We start from the raw sequence: 8,105 nt of genomic DNA, 5'->3' as shown, positions 1-8,105 counted from the left end.
AAATGCTTTGGCTGTAATAAGTTAAAAGAAATCTGAAACAAAAATTGGGTTCTAAATGCCACAACAGAGGAAGGTACCTATTGCTATGTGAACCAAACAAAGATACAGACCTAATTCTCCCTAAGAGGAATGAAGAAGACTTCATTTTAACAAAAACTTTGGCATTTGTTAAAATGAGGTCTTTAAAAAAAAAAAGAAACGTACTCTAAATGTATCAGGGTGCTTTCAACTGCAAGTAGCAGAAAACCTAACTAAAGCATTTTAAATAATTATGATATTTGTTATCTTCACGCTCCAGAAAATCTAGCAGTAAGCCTTTCCAGGGCTGGTTAATTCAGTGGCTCCGGAATATCACCAGGATCCAAGTGCTTTCTGTCTTTCCTTAGCATGTCTGCAATATCTGCAATATGTCCCGTCACGGTTAAGAGATAACCAAAGCATTTCTAGATATCACAAGCAGACATTTCATCTCCAAAGAAGAAGAGCATTTGCTCCCATGCATCTTTTTTGTGTAGTGAGGAAAACCTCTTCCAATACTCGCCCTGCAGACTTCCTCTCAGGTCCTGATGGCATTACTTCATCATGGATTCAAAGTCAAGGATTTGGATTTTTATCCTGCAGAAAATGGGGAACCATTAAAGGATTTTCAGCCAGGTGATGGAGTCATAGACTTCTGTTTTTGATAGATCACTTAGAGAGTCATATGGAGGATGGAATAGAGGGATGGATGGATGAGAAGCAGAGAGACCTGTTAGCAAACTGTTGCAAAATCCATATAGGAGATGATGAGGTCTGAACTAAGTTAGTGATGGTAGCAATTGAGGTGGGAGATAGGAAGATAAATGGAGGGAGTTGGAGCTGTTAGATTATCATGATATTAGACACAGATTGGCTAGAATGCTACTTAGATTTCTTATTTTTGTATCTGAGTAAAAGAGTCTTACCACCAACTGAGCTGAAGAACATCACAGGACCAAATTTGAGGGAACTGATGATTAGCTCAATTGTGTAACTATGGAGTTGGGGGACCACAGTATATCCAGGTAGCAGGACAATACAGAGGCTGGAAGCTCAGAAAAGAGATAGGGAGCTGGGGTCACCAGTATGTGAGGGGTTGGTGTAAATCAAAGGAATGGATGAGGTCACCCAGAGCAAAAAGGGAAGGGTGCCAAGGACAGACCCTGAGTGAACAGCATTTAAGGAAAGGGCCATGGACAGGAATTCAGTGAAAAAGATGGATCCAGAGAAATCAGAGAGGTAGAAAGAGAAGCAGAGAGGGTGGTGTTATAGAAGCTAAAGGAAGAGGACTCCAAAAGAGTGTAACATCTTACAGAGGAGCTAGGAAGATAGGGGACTGGTTTAAGCTTTAATAACACTGATACATTCTCTTTCTACAAGTCTGGCTGTGAAGGGGAGTGGAGAGATAATGTGATGACTGAGGCAGGTGGGGGAGGATTTTATAAATGTGGAATGAGGCTTGAGCATGTTTATAGTCTCAGCATAGGAGCCTAGAGCCAGGGAGATGCTATCGTTGCCCTGCCTGACCCAGATACAGGACAATTTTGGAGCAGAATTCCAAAAGCTAGAGTTTTCTCCTCTCCCAAGGCCATTCCAGGGGTCCCTAGGGATGGCTGCTCAACAGGGGGCTGCCAGGTGTCCCTCAGTCTCTGTTCCTTCGATGACATTCATCTACATGCCTGTATTGTTCTTGGAAGATACACGGGAATCAATTATGGTCTCCACTTAATACTGGCTTACTGAGAATTATGCAAAATACCAGCTGTCTCCCAGATCACCTCATTAGTGCCTTGGGGTGGTAATTTCATGGAAATGACTCTGAGGCAAAGTTGGGCTGCCCAGCAGGGAGTCTTTTATGGTAGGCATCTGTCTTCTAGATCTTCTCTGCCTCCTTTGGGGCCAGCTGAATCAATTGTCCCCAGGCCAGACTCGGGGTGGGGGGGGGCTGCACCCTCAGCTTCCCTGCTTCCTTCAGACTCAGAGGGCCCTTTGCCCTGGCCAGTCACTCACTGTCCATCCCTTGGTGGCACAACTTGGACTAGAAGCAAAGAGTAGGGGACTGTACCTTGGGAGGGTCAGGAGTATGTAACCTGGAAGAGACACAGAAAAGCTGTCAACACTGCAGAGATCCCATCAGAGCCTGGGACACCCAACACTTGCCTTCACAGCCCCAGTGGGACATATTTTGAGGTACTGGCGTCTCTAGAGAAACCATCTGCTTCACTCTAGGAGTTTACTCCCAGAAGCCATGTTACTGCTGCATCACCCTATTCACCATCCCCATCATTGGGTAATTGGTCTAGGGTGGACATTGGGCCCAAGAACTTTTCCCATAATCGTTTTCATTGCAGAATTTCAGTGCTCACCACTGTACCTAGCACAGAGTAGGAGCTTGACAAATATTTCCTGAATTCATTTTTACCTTTGCATTTACCACATCCTAGTTGCTTTACCAGGAAGGATTTTTCTCTATCGTTTTCATTTAGCTAATGCCTTCACATCTTTCCAAGCTCACTCAAAACATCATCAACCCCATGAAAGCTTCAGTGATTCCCCACCTCTGATCTGTACTGTAGTATTCAGAGCTAATCTCTGAGGTAGAATTTTGCACTCTGTATTGCAAATATTTTCTTGCTCATCTGCTACTTTGTCCTCTCTTTCTCTCTAGATAGATAAATGATAGATAGGTAGATATATAGGTAGGTAGGTAGGTAGGTAGGTAGATAGATATACAACCTAATGCATTTGAGACTCATCTATGTTGTACGATGTATCAGTACTTCATTTCTTTTTATTGTTGAATAATATAACGCATTTTATTTATTCATTCTTCAGTTGATAGACATTTAGTTCGTTTTTGCTTTCTGGCTATTATGAATAATGCTGCTATTTACATTCATGTACAAGTTTTTGTGTGGATGTACATTTTCATTTCTCTTGGAATAGCTGGGTCATATGGTAACTCTATGTTTAAACTTTTGAGAAACTGCTAGACTGTTATCTAAAGCCCTGTACCATGTACATTCCTATCATCAGGGTGTGAGGGTTCTAGTCTCCACATCCTCAGGCAACACTTATTATTATCTTTTTTATTATAGCCATCCTAGTGAAAAAGAAGTGGTATCTTATTGTTGTTTTGATTTGCATTGCCCTAATGATTAGTGGTGTTAAGTATCTATTCATTTGCTTATGGGCCATTTGTATATCTTTGGAGAAATGTCTATTCAAGTCCTTTGCCCATTTTTTAAACTGGGTTATTTGTCTTTCAATAAGTGTTTGATAACACTTATTGAATTGTAAGTGTTATTTATGTGTTCTGAATGTAAGTCTCTTATCAGATGTATTTTTGCAAATATTTTCTCCCATTCTGTGGGTTGTCTTTTCATTTGCTTGATGGTGTCTTTTGAGGTACAGAAGTTTTAAATTTTGATGAAATCAAATTTATCTACTTTTTCTTTGGTTTCCTGTGCTTTGGGTGTTGCATCTAGAAAGGCTTTACCTAACCTAAAGTCATGAAGATTTATTCTCTTTTTTTTTTTTTAAATGGAGTTAGATTCTTTATTACCCAGGGCCATCTTTCAAATTCAGCGCCCGTTTTCTTTTCTTTTTTAAATAAATTTATTTATTTAGGCTGCATTGGGTCTTCGTTGTTGCGCATGGGCTTTCTCTAGTTGCGGCCAGTGGGGGCTACTTTTTGTTGTGGTGCGTGGGCTTCTCATTGCGGTGGCTTCTCTTGTTGCGGAGCACGGGCTCTAGGTACGTGGGCTTCAGTAGTTGTGGCACGCGGGCTCAGTAGTTGTGGTGCACGGGGTTAGTTGCTCTGTGGCTTGTGGGAACTTCCCGGACCAGGGCTCAAACCGGTGTCCCATGCATTGGCAGGCGGATGCTTAACCACTGCGCCACCAGGGAAGTCCCATGAAGATTTATTCTTACGTTTTCTTCCAGGAATTTTATAGTTTTAACTCTTACGTTCAAGTCTCTAATCCATTTGGAGTTAAAAAGGTTTAATCTTAAACTCATTATTTAAGATTATAGGTTGGGAACTTGATCGTTTAGAGCATAAGTAGGGGAGTGAAATCTAGCGTGAAGATACCTCTTCTCCTGAATAGGGGGAAGGCTTCTCCAGCATCAGTGTTTTCTTTCAAAGTGGGAGAGTTTGGTTAGTGTGACATTCTCCATTTATTTATTCTGTCCACAGAAAGTGGAATGACTTAGTGATTCATAATCTGGATATGTTTGATTCAGTGACATCTTCTCTCCTAATTTTTCTTGGGTGAGAGCCTGCCTGCAGGGAACAGGAGTTCTCCTCTGCTCCTCCCTGTTGTATGTCTTACCTGGGCAGCACCCCATATCTGCAGGCAGCTGTGGTCCAGCACTACCTCCACTGAATGGTGACTCTGCATAATTTTGGAGTTCAGTTAGCAGACTTATTTGGCTCTGTCAGCTGTATGTCCCAACTTAGCCTTTATCACCAAAAAGGTGATATTTTGCCTACCATCTATCTAACTTATTCTTTGTTTAATTACTCAATTTGTTTAGAATCCAGACAATGGGACAGGTTCTCTGATTGGGCCACATCAGAGACTCTAATAATCCTTTTCCCTCTTTAAGCCTCTAGTATTGGGAGATGGGCAAGAAGGAAGGAGAGATTGTCTTAATTTGACTGGCCCTAGCTATAGTCCTCCCTCTGTTGGTTATTGTTGCTTCTCTGGCTGACAGTGATGGTCCATTGATGACTTCTGTCAGGCAGATTTCTAAAAGTAGGCTCTCTCATGGAGAATGTGTGGGAGTTCTTGGAGGGAACTGCAGGAACATCCCCACTAGAGAGTGGTCTGAAAAATCAGTCAAGAGTCCAGTCAGGAAAGAGACCCCACATTCAAAAGAGTAACTGAAGAGACTTTAATGAAGAGACTGTTGGCAGAGGAGTGGACAAGGTTAAGGGAGCCAACCAGGACTGCTGATGCACCCAAGGGTAGTCAGGGGGAAGCCTGTACCACCATTAGGTTGGAAGGGATATGGGGAAGGAATTGTTAACCACGGAAGAGGGGACACCCGAATGCTGTGGCCATAGGAAGATGAGGGAAGTTATTGTAAAACAGTGGCCCAGCATGGAGGGCATTGGGACAGGGGGATAAATATCTTTCTTTCCTCCCATCCTCTCATCTCTTGCTAGTGTGTCCTATTGCCCAGACCCAACTGGAAACCAGAGGGCAAAGGAGACTTGTGATAATGTCCATAGAAGTAAACCTCCCAGGTCACAGAGCAGGGCAGGGAAGGGTAGGGAATGGAGCTGGAGAGGCAAGTGGACAAAACGCAGCACATATGACATGGGAGGTGGGGCTCTGCTCTTCCACACCCCTCAGCTACCACTATCAGGGTGACAGCAGCAGTACTGCTGTCAAAGTGCTTATGTCTAGTGCATATTCTGATTAAGCAGCAGCCATGCCATCCAACTTTGAATATCAACCCTGAGCATACTTTACAGCTTCTTAATGCTGGGGTTTCCTGTCTGGAAGATGGAACAACAATAAAATGGATAGAACAACAGGTAGAACAACAATAAAAAGGATCAAGCCCCCTTACTCTGTCATATTCACTTGACCTTCAAGGAATTCACAGAAACTTTCAGCTCTGAGCAGTGGGTATGCAGACTATTCCACTGCCCCACTTCTTCTCTCTGGCCTGCCATCCCTCTCCAATTTTATTCTCTCCTGCTCAGACATGAGATAGTTCAGTAATCTACTGCCTAGGCAGATGTCCAACTGTAGAATAGAATTCTGGTCTCTTCTTACAGGCAACTGTAATGTTTACAAATGATTCTTTTGGGGCTCCCCCTCCATGCCCCAGCATGAGGCTTCAGGTAGACAAGAAAGAACCCACTCACCTTGAAGAAATGTTACAGTCTCCACAGGCCAACTACCCTCAAGAAATCTCTGCTGTCTTCCCTACTCTATATTTTAATATATTTTGGAAAGAAGGGTATAGTAGTGGAGAGGTGATAGATGGTGGCAGCAGGGCAAATTCTGTACCAGGAGAAGATCGAAAGGTATGGGGGTATACCTCCAAATGTAGGCTGTTCTTTTTAGAAGGTGAGATATTTAGTTATTTTCTGTTTTTTTTTTTTTTTTTCTCCAGCTTTCAGCTTTAGTGTGACTGCAGGGCAGTAAGAAAATAACTACTAACATCCTATTAAAAAAATAATTCCTGGGAATTCCCTGGCGGTCCACTGGTTAGGACTCTGTGCTTCCACTGCAGAGGGCACAGGTTTGATCCCTGGTCAGGGAACTAAGATCCCACAAGCCTCTCAGTGTGGCCAAAAAAAGAAAAAATAAATAAATTCCTGCTCTTGGCAAAATTTTAAATACTGTAAATATAGATGTAATATAGAAAGTACAAAGCTCCCATAATCACAGTTCTCTGAGAAAACACCAGTGCTAGCAGTTTGATAAAATTCCTTTAGACTTTTTTTTTACAATGTATATAAACTTTATTAACTTTAAAAAACAGGATCTCATAGTGTAAATACTATTTTGTAACTTTCTTTTTTTCACTCAACAGAGTATCCTAGACATTCATAAGTTTTCTCACTGTCAAAGTATGGAGTTAAAAGTATTGAAAGGGGGGGCTTCCCTGGTGGCGCAGTGGTTGAGAGTCCGCCTGTCGATGCAGGGGACACGGGTTTGTGCCCTGGTCTGGGAAGATCCCACATGCCACGGAGCGGCTGCGCCCGTGAGCCATGGCCGCTGAGCCTGCGCGTCCGGAGCCTGTGCTCTGCAGCGGGAGAGGCCACAGCAGTGAGAGGCCCGCGTACCGCAAAAAAAAAAAAAAAAAAAAAAAGTATTGAAAGGGGGAAAACCAGAATGTAGTGTTGAATTAGGATTGGTGGAAACTGATGAATTTCAACATATGTAGAAATAAATATACTGTACATATAAATGTCTGTATGTGTGCTTACACTCACACACACACACACATATATACATAAGTATATTCCCTAGCTGCCCATTCTTAGGGTCTGGAAGGAGTGATATCCCAAACACAATGAGCATAGCTAGCACTCAGTTTTTGGTTTCTAAAAACCATCCTCCACCAAAAGGAAACAGGGTTCCTTGGAGAAATGGTTGATTTAAGGGCTCAATGAGGGAATATACAAGATGAACCTGGAACCTCCTTTTGTATAAGGAAAATAAAGAAATGCTCAAAAAACAATGGGGACAGGTAAAAAGGACATAGAAGCAAGCTTGAGGGGACCCCCACCAGGCAAATCTAGAATAATTTGCACATCAAAATAAATAATGATAATAATGGAGTATAGGGGGCTTCCCTGGTGGTGCAGTGGTTAAGAATTCGCCTGCCAATGCAGGGGACACGGGTTTGAGCCCTGGTCCAGGAAGATCTCACATGCCATGGAGCAACTGAGCCCATGCACCACAACTACTGAGCCTGCCCTCTAGAGCCCGTGAGCCACAACTACTGAGCCCGCATGCCACAACTACTGAAACCCGTGTACCTAGAGCCCGTGCTCCGCAACAAGAGAAGCCACTGCAATGAGAAGCCCGCGCACCTCAACGAAGAGTAGCCCCCGCTCGCTGCAACTAGAGAAAGCCCGAGTGCAGCAACGAAGACCCAACACAGCCAAAAATAAATAAATAAATTTATTTTTTAAAAATGGAGTATAATCCACTATATAAAATATAAACGAGTGCATACTGATATAAATAAATAAATTGAAAACTTGATGAAGGATAGTATATTTGTATGGTTACAAAACACATTCCCACAAAATACTTATTAGTTACAAAAAGGAGAATTGTTGCTCAATGGATAGTTTCAGTATTGCAAGATTAAAAATTTCTAGAGTTCTATTGCACAACAATGTGCATATAGCTAACGCCACCCTACTGTACACTTAAAAATGGTTACGTGTTAAATTTTATGTTATGTGTGGTTTTTTAAAACCACAATAAAAATACTTATTAGTTACGAAGGGAGAGAGTACTTTTTCAGTGGAGAGGTCTGGCAGACACCACCTTAATCAAGTGATCAAAGTGATCATTAGTGATGGAACAAATTGAAACCCTATACCA

Source organism: Pseudorca crassidens, chromosome 9 (genome assembly GCF_039906515.1).
Source record: "Pseudorca crassidens isolate mPseCra1 chromosome 9, mPseCra1.hap1, whole genome shotgun sequence".
In the NCBI taxonomy this organism is placed as follows: domain Eukaryota; kingdom Metazoa; phylum Chordata; class Mammalia; order Artiodactyla; family Delphinidae; genus Pseudorca; species Pseudorca crassidens.
The sequence above is the reverse complement of the archived record's forward strand: the minus strand, read 5'-3'. Positions refer to the sequence as shown.